The sequence below is a fragment of the Diuraphis noxia genome, unplaced genomic scaffold (genome assembly GCF_037042655.1).
Source record: "Diuraphis noxia isolate RWA-SAM2 unplaced genomic scaffold, SU_Dnox_SAM2 contig0005, whole genome shotgun sequence".
In the NCBI taxonomy this organism is placed as follows: Eukaryota; Metazoa; Arthropoda; class Insecta; order Hemiptera; family Aphididae; genus Diuraphis; species Diuraphis noxia.
The window spans coordinates 5,140,438-5,157,094 of NW_028301715.1; the positions used below are offsets into that span (position 1 = coordinate 5,140,438).

Consider the following 16,657-nt stretch of genomic DNA (forward strand, 5'->3'; position numbering starts at 1 on the left):
TTGTCCGGCGATGTTCTTCGCGGCGCGGCGGCTGCGTGACCGCGTGCATGCTCAACCGACCGCATTGTCGCTCGCCCCGTGTCATCGGTCATTACTCGGCGCGGTGATTGCTTCATTTGTTTACGCGCTTTTTTCATTTGTTCTTCGTGACACCATAACAATTAATATGATCGAAGGGGACGGACTTGTAGACAATTTTATCGAAAATCGGTCGTCGTCGGCACAAGCCGTGAGTGCGTCGTATTGACACATATATAATAATAATAGATAATATATTATCACGGTATTGCGCATTATAAGTCATCAACCACAAAACACTTGCAAAGTCCGATTAAGTTATGTCTTTTATCGAACTTTTTTTCGTTCGATGCTTTGGACAGCTATCATAACGCGCTGACTCGATACGTTTTAGAATTTATCATTGAATCAGCTGCGGTGTAAAATTAGTAGGTATAAACGTATATTATTATATATTTATATTATCATCACGCACCAATATGATCAATCCTTAAGACAGATATTCGGATTTTAAATGTTTTGGCGTGAACGGGGCCGACGTTTTTGTCGTTTAATAATTATAACACATTTTTATAATGCGATCGAATCCACATCTTCTATACGTTTTTACAAAATACAAGTGTGGCAATAAGTATATATGTTACCGGAAATGTTGACATTTAGGAAATGATGACAATTCCTAATAACGGAAGGAAATGATATCATTGCCTAGTTCATGTTATCATTTCCTAACGATATCAGGCAAAGATGCCATATATATTTTTCTTAGATATTTTAATTTAATCTGTCACAATTATTAATTACCCTGCTATTACACTTATAAATTAATAATCAATGATCAATAATTAATAAAAAATTAGATATTTTTTTTTTAATCACTTTATTAAATTCAATTCGCATTTTATTCAAATCCATTTTAACGAAATAATACGTACTGCACTAAGAAGATAGGCACACACTACTAAGTGGACCGTGTTGTATGGACAGGTAGAGACACTTTTAATAAAACACGTAAATGGTACGTTAAGTGGACCACAATAAAAAATTCTGTCAAAAATTTTTTTTACTTTTTTCATTTTTTCTTATAGCCGGACTCAAAGGGTTAAACATATTATCAACCATTTTAACGATATCAGTTATTACCCACCTGATATTTTTAATAGAACACGGACAATATTGACAGTAATGGTAGTAAAATGGTTTTTAGCATCTCACCGTTCCGAGTTAGTTAATAGTTATCATTATAATAGTTTTACATTATTGTAAAGCCACATGACCTGCAACATCATAGTCACCAATGACTTTGTGTAAGAAACTGATACGTGATAACTAGGGCTCGAATCTTTATGCACTTAAAACTACTCTAATATAAATAAATAAAATTATAAAATATGTATTTTTAGCCAACAAAAACACAAAAATATGTAAAATAAAAATAGTATTATTTGATTCAGTAAAACATGAATTAAATTTGTACCTAGGTTAGCATTAAATTGAATAAATAGAAAAAAATATGCAATTTCATAAACATCCGAGCCCTAGTGATAACATTGCCTAAAAAAGTGTGGAAATTATGACAATTCCTAGGCGATGATATCATTTCCTTACGCTATTAGGAATTCTCATCATTTCCTAGGAACTGTCATCATTTCCTAAATTGTCAACATTTCCGGTAACATATACATTATATAACGTTGGAAATTTGCATTCAACGGCATCAATTTTGTGTCTAAAGTTATACCTTTCGACATAATAATTATGTATGGTGACTATTAAACGTCTCAATCTTTTATATCTGCAGTTTTACACGGAGAAGAATATTTCTAGGGTACCTCATATTATTGAGGTTTTATCGATATAGGTATATAATAATATTATTTTGGAATGAGTTATAGTTTCAAAATGCTCATATAACTCGCCTCTAAGACGCAACACCGTCTTATTTTTGATTTTTTGTATTGTCAAACGACAAACGTCGTACAGGTTTAGGCATATCACTCGGACCGCCGTTTTTTTTTTTTTTAATCTTATTACACATATAATATATATGTTGCGTTGCGCCTTCACACATAATGTATATAGAGGCATTTATCTTATTTTTTTGTCTCACTAAATACATGCATATATATTGTATTATACGTATATAACACACTGCAGATAGTCTACAACAACAAAATATATATAATATGGATTGCGCGCGCTGAATTGTTTGAATAGTTGGGAGTCAGGATGCTGCGAGGTATATATCGTTTAAAAAAATAAAAATAAATATTTCGCATTTAAGTGCCGAGTCGCGTACGTATAACCGTCCTGTATAATATCTATATACTATGTATAATAATATGATATGCGTATAAACACTCCGGTACCTTTGCCTATATTATTATAATTGCAACGTTGAGGTACGCGTACCGCAACCGACCGACCGCGCGCGCGATGACGACGACGACGAGCGACGACGGCCGCGAACAAGCAGGGAATGCCGCCGTCGTTTTTCTAATCCAGTCCGTAGATTGGCCCGGCCGTTTATTTAAATCGGTATTGGTGGGCGGGGCACCAACGGTCCGCGTGCCGCGTGCGTATGAGTGTGTGTGTGTGTGCATATTATATATATATATATATGAAAGTATATAATATAAATATTTATGCATATGTATAAGAGTGTGCTCGTGTAAACACGCAACGTTTTGTGTTCCATAGGATCATAGCTACACTTATATGCTTATGTAGGTATACAGAGTGATTCACCATGCATCGTTCTTTCCTATATGACAATATTAATTTATAAAAATCCGAAAATTTGGAATTCACCAACGTGTTACCGCATTATTTGTTTTTACTTTCTGACCTAATAACATGCGAATTTTCGTTCAGCAGTACCAAAGCTGTATAGGTATATACTCGTATATTGCTGCACCTATATAATATATATCTATAGCTTTAAATATAAATTAGAGTGAGAATATCATTCGTATTCTAAATTTTTAACGTTGGAGTTTTAATATTTTGATTTTTAATCTAATTATATATAGATTATATATATATTTATTTATCTAATTATATAAGTCATAAAAAATTCAACATAAGAACACAATCGATGATCTTAACCTAAGGTTTGATAATTTTATGGAATTATTTTATTATATCATATAATCTAATGATCTTCTGAGATTACAATAGTCTATAATAATAGGTTTAATGATATGAGGACCATGCGATGATTTGAAAATTATAAGTATATAGTTGTTATTAATAATTTGATATGCATTTTATGTTTGTAAAAATTGTCCGAGTAGGTATCTATATGTATAATAGGTTAGATATCTATTATAGATTGAATTTAAGGTACCTACACCTGTTTGATATTTGATTCAAAACCATTGTTAAGATTGGTAAAAATGTTCAAAACAAAACCATATGCCACTAAGGACTTTCAGTAACAAAAGCGGTTTTCTTAAAAAAAAAAAAAAAAATAGAAGTTTGTAAGTATATCGCTATAGCTGTAGACTTTTTAAATTGTATATAAAAGTCCACAATCACACACTTGAAAATTATATGATCTTTAAGTATAGTTAAAAATTAGAACAAATGTGTTATTAAAGGAGTGAACAATTGAGTATATGCTTGAGGAATCACCCTGTTTACAAGTACGTGTAATTTTGTGTCGTGTGAGTGCGCGCGTATGTTGACCAGGCGGCTAAAATCGTCATCGTGGTATACATACGCCTGCAATACTGGTAGGTATATTCACTATATTGAGGTACCTACCGAATTATAATAAATATATAAGGTTGTATAGATTATACATTGAGGCTATTGTAGTCAACGATAAGTCAATTATTATAAAACTATTTTCAATTTAAAATATAAAAACATCGAACTTTGTTTTTATTGATCTAAAAAAAAATCAGTATCTGTGGGACCATTAGTAATAGTATCAGTAATTACGTTTATTTATACAAATATATTACTTATATAAATAATACTACCTACAAGGTAATCGGCAGGGTGATATTATTTATGGGACTAATATTAGAATACTACTAAACTTTTATATATTATTTGTAAGCGACCGCAGGATGACAATTTACTCGGGAATATATTATGTTTTGATTTTATTTCTTATTTCAAAAATATCGAATATTTAAAGTCTTACAACTTGAGAAATGTATTACATTTTCTAGATCAGTTTAATGGTTTGAAATAGAATTATATAATTGGTAAGTAAACTTTCTATTTAAAGGGGTTTGGTACAGAAAATGTTAACGAAATATTTAATAAAATGGATATAATAATTTATGTATATGTGCATACGTGCCTAACGTATTTGTCAAAACGGTTTGAAAAACACCTCAGCAAAAACGTTCAAATTAATATTATTCAATAGATGAATAATATAACAATCATACTAGCCCACAGTTTTATATGACTAACATAATATATTATAATTTAATATTCAACAGCAGTGTTGCCTATATCCCACAGGATTTGTCAAGCGGTGGCTTAAATACTCAATACCTATGTAATATGTAAATACTTAAAAAAAAATTTAAATCATAATAATTATTACGTATATTACAGATACAAATCCACAAGTGGTGCATTGTTGAGGTTCTGTTCTATACATATTGTATACGTTTAGAATAACCTATTTTACTGTATAGGTATTTAAAATATTATAATCTGTTAACGACATTTTATCATATTTTAAGGTGAGAATATTATCAACGGCCTCGCTTAGTCTAACCTATAGGCTATTTTTTATATTTTATTTTTAAAGTAGGTATATTTATGAACATTGTAAAATTGTACATTTATATTATATTATTTAATTTGTTAGACTAAATTTAAATAGTATGTAAAAATGTTCAACGTTCAAATTTAAATAGGGTTATCAGTGGTGCCACGATAAAAAAATCTGAACCCTTACCCTTCCTTTGGTTATTCTGATGCAATCTGAGATAGTTAGGATAATGGATTACATCATTTTTTAAAGAAGCAACAAAAACAGTACCAAATAATGAGTAATATATCTATTACAGTTATAAACGTATCTACTTAATAAGATGATATAACTTAATAAGGATAAATTAATAATAGTAACATATTTACTTCCAAACTAATTTTTTTTACAATACAGATATATAATTTAAAATAAAAGAATTAGGTCACTTTCAAGCTAATGGCTATGTGGAAGTGAGAGTTCATATATAATAGACTATACTATAGTCACTATAGTATTAACTTAACATAATAATAGTAACTTGTAAATAAAGTTTACATTAATAGAGTTACTATAAACATTAACAATTTTATGAATTAAAAATAAGCAATAATACTTAATATTAATGATTTTGTACATTTCAATAAAATATATAAAGAACTTATAAGGGGACGGTTGACAGAGAACATGGAACATAAAAAAGCATTTTTATAATAATTAAATATAACAATATAAGGTTTAATGAAGTTGGCTAAAATTTGTTTTAATTACATAATATTATAAATAATATAGCAGAGACATTTTGTTTATTACTTGAACTATATAAGCATTAAGCACATTACATTTTTTATAATTGCAAAATGGCTTATGGCTTTATAGTTTATACATTATATTAACAGCTTGTTGCTCAAAACATCCGGTGCAAAATATTATTGTGCTCATAAAATTATATTGTCGTATGTGGTATAATATGTATAGACTTTATAGGTAAATTGAACCGAAACTGATTTATAGTCTTATATATGAGCGATATGTACAATTATTATCCAAAATACTGTATTATAATATACAATTTTAGATAAAAATATATAATATAATATACTTAAATATTACGTTATGGTTAAATAATAAATTACAAATATATTTTATTACACACGTATAGTGAGTATATAGTATATTATTATAATATCTATATGCCGCCATTTAAATAAAAAATTTTTAATTTTTTCATTATAATTCAAAGTAGGTATATATTTTATATCTTATATACCTATATTATTATTATTATTATTATTATATTTATAATATATACATTATAGATACTGTTTTTAGTTTTAGCTATAATAAAAAAATTAACATTTTTAAAACGTTTTAACACTAGTACGTATTACAGGTACATACATGTATTATAATTTATATATATATATATATATATATATATATATATATATATATATTTATTACACATATATATAAGTTTTAAGGTGCTATTATAAGCACTAAGTGTCTATAAGTATATGGTCATAAACTATATATCTATCTATAATTTATGTTTAACTAAATGGTATGAAAGGTCTTCCCGTTTCAGAAGGGGACGCGGTCCGGTGGCAGTCCAAATTAAAAATAGATGGGCATACGTAAACTGCGCCCAAATGACCTTTTTTTTGTAAACTGCGCCCGAATTTTTATCTATGTTGAAAAGGTATAGTGTAAACTGCGCCCGACTTATTAACTTATTAAAGTTTCTATGTACTTTTTCAAGTATATCACAGACATTTTATTTTCGTCAAGAAATACCAACACGTTATTGAATATCTACATTGCAGTAATGCGATAATTGATGGTTATCACTACTTCCGGCATAGTTCTGTTAGTACGTATCGTATTCATTTTAATCAGTAAAGTCACGATGGCCAAACATAGAAAAATTAAAAGAAATTAAAATAGAAATATATATTAAACTAAATAGTATAAATGAACCGTTTAAATTCCAAAACTATAAAACAAAAAAAAAAAAAAACGTGAAAAGTTAGAAAATTTATTTAATAAATATATTGATGAATATGTATCCGCCATATGCTATTGTTTATAATATTTATAATTATTTTAATTTTTTTAATTATATTTTTTTAATTCCTAATATCTTATAACAATATGACGTTATTATTTATAATATTTGTATTTATTTTGCTTTTTAAAATTATATTTTATTTTTAATTATTCATATTATATATGGCTGTAACGAATTAATTATTTTACCTGTAATTTTACCGGGGCGAAGTTTACATGTCAGTATGTCACCTTTTTACTCTTGATAAAAACTCGGGCGCAGTTTACATGTGTGATTTTGTGTTTACCTGTATTTTGGGCGCAGTTTACAATCGCCGAAATAGATGTGTGATACTTAATAACTAAATTTCTTAACTTATTAGCCAATATTGATGATTTAATTTTTTTTTTAATTAGGCCTTCGACAACACGGGTCATTCTTACACACAATTTAAAACCATCACATATTATATATAATAAAGTGAGCTTATTCTAGAAATTAACTTAACATTTTGGTTTAAATAAGGTTGGTGGCTGTGATGAATTGGATGATATTGGCCATGGATTGGGGGTGGTTGTCAAGAATTTCTGCAAGTGATTCGGGTAGGTTGTAGTTATATAGTTCTGGTGATTTGGAATATTCTGCACTCGGTGAGGATGATGTGTTTAATGGTTAGGTTGACTGGGACACTGGAGAAGATAATTTAAATTGTTTAGGTGGTTTATATATTAATATACATATGACTAATTTTAATGTTAGGTAAAAGAAACGAAATGGCTGGATCGCATTATACTCATTATAGTTATACTGAACCTATACAATAGTATACAAACTACATAGTAATCAATTATAAAAAATATAAATCATCTGTAATACCTACATCATTATGTAATGATGTATTGTGTTTACGTCACATATTATTCTGTCTATAGTTGTTGAATATTAGCAAATATGTCGTGTTGTTTTCTGTAGATTTTTTTTTTGAATAAATTACATGATGTGAAACCGATAGTTCAGTTGTTACCTTGTTACATTTGGTTATACGACAGCAGTCTGCAGTGTTCTTTTTTTGGTGAATAAATAAAGAATAGTGATGAGACTTAATGGAAAAAAAAAGAAAAGAAATTATTTACAGAAAATTTAAAAAGATTCAAACAATATAATAATAGTATCATACATTATTGTAGTAGTAATACTGACTGTGCAACACATGGAACACCGGTGATGATATTTTATATATTATATTATAATGTTATAATACCTAATGCCAGCGATGAACAACAAATCTAAGTTTTATATTTAAATTCGTAAATTCGTTAAAAGATTTACAGGATTTTCGCAAGTATATACAAAAATGTCCGGTACATCTCGACTTCCGACTGACTTAAAAATGGTTGTTGTTGAGTGTATGGCACCGAAAAATATTTGGCTTACAGTGTTTGTTATACCTAGTAAAGGAAATAAAGATAAAATTAAAATCGTTGATTTTGATGACGCGTGCTTGAAACAAAACTTATTTGCACAGTAATTATTGTTCCATCTATAGAATCTTATCAGCACCTGCGGCAGACCCAATATAAATTGTTGTAAAAATATTATATTATGTCATGTACCTAATAATAAAACATGTTTTTTAAAATATACTAATATACATAGGCCTATAATATTAGAGTATAATAATATCAATTATCAAGCGTGCTGCAGAAGTGCCAGTTCCGAGCATTTTGTAAATAAATATCGAAGGTATAATCTCAATTGACGTGTATATTTGGCTTATTATTTTTTTTCTTTTCCCAAAAGTTTAAAATACGCGTGCATGCGCCATATTTTGCTCTTATTGACATGATCATTAGGTATGCATCGATCTACGGGCCAGCAGCAATATACAATATAAGAAACGGCTACCGTGCAAAGAAAAACAGATTGCGATCGATAATTTCACCCATTGAATGTAATGATTAAATAAAAAGAGGTAAAAAATAAGATTCGACGACTTCGGTACTTGTGACATACATGACATGTGAGCTGTCCGCATGAATTGGTCCACGTTACGCATGCATAGCTTATATACAGAAACGAAGGCACATCACGACTGTGACTGTCACGAAAGCCGATATATCTAATGAATGACTTCGTCTTTGCGCTGCAGGTTGTCAAGTTCCGTTTGTTTTGATTGTATTCACTCGGATCGTGAAGTTTTTTTTAATTTTCACTCAATATATTATGATGACGGTGAAAAAGAGCACAATTTTACTCTGCATGTCTGTCCATTTATCATGGCGGAAGCCCCTGCAAATATGCTATAGTTTGCTGCAGTGTGCAGGTAGTACATAAATATCATTATATCAATGCCGTTATATGCATAATAAATTATCGTGGTCAATTAAAAACATATTATGTATAAGAATTATAGCCGGATAGGTATAAAATTCTAAAGAGTACCTAATACACGGCTACGTTAAGTAGTGTAAATTAATTGTAACGAGCATTTTAGATTAAAGATAATATGTGAGATAGAGATTTTCTGCAGCTGGTAACTTAAAACATACCTACATTACCGTACTATATGTTTAACAATATTTGTAGAACAGTTTCAGTGTTTTATTTTACAAATATTTTTAAAATTAATTTTTTCAAACTGCAATTAAAATCTTATAATAAATGGTATTGGCGCAAATAGATAATTTATTATTATTTTATCAAACTATTCAATATAAACATTAATGCAGCATAATATTATCTATTGTTTTAAAAACATGTAATACAAATGCAGTTGTTGAGCAATGTTATAACGACTAAAAAAATGTTTCTAATGTTCCAGATTTATATCTTGAAGATTATACATACCAAACAACGGCAAACAGTGTACGATATAATATATTTATGCTAAGTATATCTATGGTAGGTCCAATCCATTTTATATTTCGTACAAGTTTTCAAAACTTTTAATTCTGCAGAGACAATAATATGCTTTTTGTATTAAAAAATATGAAATAAAAAATAAAAAGAAAGAAAAAACGTCAAAGTATATAATCAGAACACCGAAGACGATATATTTTTTTTCTCGAATAGATATCGTCTTTGCTGCAGTGCATTTGATGCGCCAATGGAGACTGCTGTGAATAGCTCGTGTGTGTTAAGCTTATAACCTGTCCGCATAGTTCCGTTTTTGGCAACCCCGCCAACCCGTCTCGACAAGAACGCGCGTATAAAATATTGTCAGGACTCATAAAAACATATTATACGAAATGATTATATAAATACTATTTTATTGTCAGCTTGTTTTTTTTCTATTGTGATGCGAGACGTGATTCCCGACATCGGGGTCCATCAATCAACGTGTCTAATAAACGACAAACTGGTGGCGCAAAAAATTAGATCAGTATACATATTATATTATATGAAAAAAATAAAAATAAAAATCACGCACATTTAACCGAACGCCGCCTCGATATTTATGATACGAGCTGGACATTTACTATGTTATATACATATATTATTATAAAGAAACATATTTCATACAGAAAAAAATGTATATATTATATTCGATTTTATCGTCAAACATTTTTCTAATTAGACACTTAAAAGTTATAATCTTTGAAAAAAAATATGGTTACCGGTGGTCGACGATTTTTTTTCTTCCGTGGATATACAGGATTCCCATTGTAGGCCGTTCAGATTAACTATATAACTTCACGAAGACTCAATACGTATGATTTAGAATGAATGCCACGACACAAAAACAGCGAATTTTTACACTTGAATTCTCGAAATTATATTTTCACATTAGCTGCAGATGAGAGAAACACGTTGTAACCGTTTAATATTAATTATAATTTAATACCGATCAAAACAAAGGCAACACTGCATGCAACTATCATTATATTACTATAGGCGGTTTACCTAATGTTATTCAGTTATGTAACGTAAAAAGTATTTATTATAAATTCATTACCTACTCCGATATGTTATAGGTGGTTCCTATTTTGTTTCTAAATTCCATTGACGCACACGCCTACGACATATAATAGATTGAAATTCGAAAAATCAAATTGTCGTCGCCTATTTCATAACAATAGATTCTACGGGGGAGAGAATACGATTACAATAATAATAATTTCAAATCACTAGATCATATCTATTTCAATACTTACATATTAAAATAATATGTTGCCCAAATTATTTACATTTTGATTACGGATGTATGCCCACTGCAACAGTAAGCTGCTTCGGTTGTTCAGTTATAAAGTGAAAACAAAGTATTTTAAATCATAATTCAATGACACCTGTAATCTTGATCAAAGTTCATAGACATCGTAAATAATAATTTAATGATACACATATCTGATATGGAGATCAAAATTAGGACAGCGTAAACCTTTTCTTCTTCGAATTGTCATACTACATCAGGTTTCTATTAAATTTAATAATTCATGATTCCAATTTATCCTGCAGTGTCCATATTCGACCAACATCGATGCACACCACTTCTGTTTGTATTCCTCTAAACACTTCTGTGTTCTAGTATTTATTCATTTACCTATTGGGTAACCACTCACAAACTCGGTGGTTGGATATGAGGGACGTAGTATAGCCTGAGAACTAGAGATGGAGAATTTACGTACAAAAAAATTTCATCGGTAAATTTACCAATTAAGTGGTGAAAATGGTAAAATTGCTTAGTCATAGAATCATCGTTATTAATTTTTTATTATTAAATGTGTTGTTATTTCTATTGTTGAAGATAGCTGATAAATGACAAATTGATAACGATCGATGTTTGACCGTATAATACAGTGTCGAGAAAAGAGGAACTACGATTAGTAGGTACAATAATTATTTTATCGGTACTTAATATAATCAGTTGATAAGAAAGATCTATTTACCAATCGGGAAACAAGTTTTTGATTCCAATTGATTATATAGGGGTCAAACAATATTTTTTTTGTTAAAAAATAAAATTGGCAAAATGTACGGTAATTTTTTTACCAGTAAAAATTTACCTGGTAAATTTTCCTCACTCACTTTCCGAGGCGAACAATGAACATCCTCAGAAGCTTGCATTCATTATAATATATAACCATATTATATGCAAATACCTGCGGAAACTTAATCTTGGATAAAATTTTTGAATTCAGAAAACCAATGAAATGTCTGTGAGATGTGAAAAATATTTGTCAAGTGACCTTAATTTTTTTACGCGTAGTATTATATTATGTAACTATCAGTTTGCTAAATGCTAATACACTGCAGATATAATACAAACTTCTGTAAGTACCATATTACACGAACATAAAAGAACAAAAATTATTATATAAATAGTTATTATACAGATATTTTTCACTTTTGTTTTAGTGGTAAAATGGATTGATCCCACACCACGAGTGACATTTCGTTGAATTTAATAACAAAATGTACAATAACAAACAAGTACCAATTATTAGAATATTATTGTAACGGAGCGTAGACATCAATACTATTATTAAAATGAACAAAGGTGAAACCCTCGAGAATGTGTAGATCATAAATAAACAATAATTTATATGTTAAGCATAATCGATTCCCATCATGTGTCCACGAAAACGGAGTATAAAGAAAAAGTGAAGTTGTTGCTCATGTGCAACAAAATACAAAGGTTAAACAATATTGTCATTCATAGGACTCGCATTCAAAAATATGTATTGACTAATATAAGTATACGAGTTATAAGTGTATCCGATTTTTGTGGACACAAGGTATACACGGTGTATAGGTCTATAAATTATTATATTTGACTAATGCTATAACTTTTTTCTATTCGATATTTTTAAGTTTTTTTTTTTATATTATAATATATTCCGCAGAGCTCTGCGTTATAATTTTTATATTTAATATTTCATTTTTTACAACTAAAATTAAATAATTTAAATTTTCTATTAAATTTTTTTCTTATAATCCAAGATGGCTATTTTATAAATAAGTATCTCTTTAAAAACAGTTTTGGCGTTTAAAACTTTTAATTTGGTTACGTTATGGATTTTTTTTTTAAATTTTCAGTTTGTTAAAATTCAGATGTATTTATTGCTAATCAGTGTTTGGTTATCATTAAAAGGTAGGTAATCAATAATAATTAGTAATTATATATATATTTTATCATTATTTAACATGATCACGTGATGTATACCATCACCATCAGTCAAATAGACCTGTTACACCCGTCACCCTGTATATAGAGCCCGGATATTGATGACATATTGTTATGTTGTGCCTATCTACTAATATTTGCATTTTTTCGTCGAACGGATCTATTTTTCAGATTTAAATCAAATCTTTAACCATTTGTCATCTCGGTGATTATTTTATAAAAACGGTATCCATTACCTATTTTAATTTTTTTCGATTTACAATATTGTGCAACATCAACTATTTGACGTATACGAAAGACAATAATATATATTTATTCTTAATCGAAAATTAGACTAATTTGTAATTTGTTGTTTATGGTTTAGACATTAATGAATGAAAGACAATATAAACCGCGGGTGGTTTATTTAACATAAAACACTTATTATTTCAAAAACTATTTACGTCTCTAAAAATATTTTTTTTTACACAACTTTAAGTCGTTAAAAACGTGCAACATTTTTCTCAAAATAATAATATTTTTACTTAATTTATAGGCAACATGCGTTTTTAATTTCTTATTCTAAAACGGAATATTTTCTTCCATGTTCTTAGAGAATTAAAAGTAGAATTTTGTACGAATAGTTCATGAGTTATATAACTTTGTAAGCATGCCCTATAATTTTTCCGGATAATTTGTAAAATTACAGACTGCACACTTAAGTTTACTGCTTTGAATGGAAATTTTATCTCTGCTACTGTCTTAGAAAAATCAATGTATTATCTATATATATCTATCTATCTATATCTATATATATATATATGTGTGAGTATACTATATAATTTAACAATGCAATTAAATAAAACAAAATAAAAATCAGGAAATACTCATATTTCTTAGTTAGCTGGCATATTATTTAATTTTTGTTTTGTTGACCGTAGTACACACATGGTCAAATCTTAGAGCACACATTTACATTCGTGGTGCACATCGTGTGTCGTGGTGCACATAAAAATAGAGCCTGTAGTTGTAAGTAGTTTTAATGAGCAGAGTGGAATAGTATACAGTGATGTCCTACAGCTAAATGTCGGCCCACTATTCTTTAACTTTAATATATAAGTTATACTTGTCCGAAATTGGATTTGTACAAATGGGTATACTCCGCTATTATGATGTTCTGGTTCGGAATATGAAATGAAAAATGTAAGTTGTTATCCAAGACGGTAAAAAACTCAAAAAAAAAAAAGAAAATATATAACTGTTTTACACCACAAATTTTGTATTGTAACGATTTAAAAAATTATGATATTAAATAAATTCGAAAACGTTATTGTTTTCTGAAATAATGAATGCCTTGCATTAAATGAATCACTTAATAATATATAATATTGTATGCTGTATAGGTACACTCCAGAGAAGCTTATTTCAAAAACACGAAAATCGACCGGAAAAACAACATCGGTAAAAAAAATTTCACATTTGCGCGATACTGAACCTGTATCCAACGCTTTACCTTTTGAATTCGACGTAATATGGACCGCACAAAAGCCCACAGACAGGTAACGTTCATAATGTTATATTACAATACAGAAGATCCTTTTCGCGTCGCGTACACAACATAATAATAATAATATTAATATATTAATATTCGCCGTCGTAGTCGTTAATTAAATGTGGGCATTGTGTGCTGTTCGTGCGACGTTGTCGTTCAAACTTCACATTATAATACATATATATATATATTATTATGCATACCACCCGCTGCAGTGATTTCGATTGTTCTGCGCGGCACAGCAGAAAACTTTCATTATCAGCGACGATCACGCATGACAGACCCTTTTGTCCGCTGTCAAGCTTTTAACCGGTCGGCGGCAGCTCTTTGACCAGCAGCCCGCATGATAATAATATGTTCCAGCTCCACCTCCACCGACGACGACGACGTTTTCCTGCTGCACAGATTATTTTCCTACTTGCTATACAACGAGTGTATAATGATGATAATAATAATAATATGTCACTATCGTTGTTGTACTTTGGTAGGTTTATATTTATTTATATTATAATATATTCCGCAGAGTATATTATATAATAATATTAACAATAATAATAAACTCACCGCCATTGCCTATTATTATAATTATGTCGTTGTTGTTGTGTTTTGTATATAGTTGTACTGATATATGCGTTGTTTTGGTACCCGCCAACCGCAGCATCGCGAATTTTGGCCTGCAAAAGACCCGACCTTATATGATATAAATTATTATATTATTAATATCGCATGAACAATATATTATAAAATTTAATATAATACACACAATTATGACTATTATTATTATTATTACTATTCAGTTAGTATAAATTATGTAATTGCATGTCGATTTTCATCGTACCGCCACGCATCACGCCGTTTACAACTGACCGTTTCCGGTCACCGAGTTACGTCAGTGCTGTATATTGGGTAGGTATGTGTTTTCTCGTCAATCGGACGCATTATGTCAAATAGACAATAGTTTATAATAATAATTGTATTATTTATTCTTAGGTAAGCAGTAGATACTGCGATACATAATAGAGGTATCTGCCTATTTTTTAACAATAATAAAATATACGACTAATTACACACACTGCAGAAGACTTTGGCGCGCAAAACGTATAATTGTATAATTATTATGATCTATTATCTCTTCAAATATTTATTTAAGTAGGTATATATATTATATATATAAGTAGGCTTAGGGACTTATAGCTCTAAAAAATACACAAATATGCTTCTAAAATCATTAAAATATGCATTTATATTCATTAAAAAAAATATATATGCCCACTAAATCTTGGTTAATTTCACTTTTAAGTTTTAACTTTTAAAAGTTATTAGTTAAAATTTATATCTAATCATTAATTAACAATAACTAAAAATTATTAATCAAAGGTACAACTTTTATTATTGAATATGCATAAACTAAATTTGAAAAAATAAATATGTACCTTAACATTTTGAAAAATTAAACCAAGAATTAAAAATAAAATAAAATAATTAAAACATAAATAGATAAAAACCAAATAAAATAAATAAAAAACATAAATATTACAATATTTTAAAATGGCATAATTTTGCTACTTAAATAAAACAATTGTTTTATATAAAAAAAAAATATGTTCTGTGTAAAAATTACATCATTAATTCTGCATCTTGAGTTACTTGAAAATTACATTGTACAATTAAATACTTTCTTATGTATGTTTTCGAATGTAAATATCAGACGATTACTAGACAATAAATTTTTGTAAATTGAGAAACTCCGTTCGACGTCTACAGAAGTAATTGGAGCATAATTAAAGATGCCAAATCATCATTTGTCATATCTTCAGGTACTTATATTATAATATAAGTGTGTATAGGGGATGACATCCCCGGGATGCGGAAAATCGAGAAAAGTGGAGGTGCAGGACAAAAGTGGTCGATTCCGAATAGTTTGGAGGAAGGCGAAGAAGAAGTGATAGGTATGTAGAGATAGGTATTAGGTACAATATATGTATATCGTATAATATACCACTATACCAGTGGAATATTCAGGCTTGTACGTTCAAGCTTGGGGAGAAGGAGAGTACTTTTATCGTGACATCAAACAAATAGTTAGGTTAGGTTATAGATGATTGGCAAGTTTATTTTTAACTTTTTAAGTACCTATTCAGTATTCATGTAATATTACAATGTTATTATTTTGGATGCATTTGCAAATAATAAAACAATTGTATTATTGTA

The 16,657-nt window shown here is 29.0% G+C and overlaps 1 long non-coding RNA gene across 1 annotated transcript in view; it reads left to right on the top strand.

The window, feature by feature from the left end:
- Nucleotides 1-14,784, top strand: part of LOC149054792 (uncharacterized) — a 50,354-nt gene extending 35,570 nt beyond the window's left edge. Inside the window, exons 3-4 of the long non-coding RNA XR_016192118.1 lie at nt 14,298-14,453; nt 14,662-14,784. This is a non-coding gene — a long non-coding RNA (uncharacterized LOC149054792). The remainder of the gene's footprint in view (nt 1-14,297; nt 14,454-14,661) is intronic.
- Nucleotides 14,785-16,657: the final 1,873 nt, after the last annotated feature.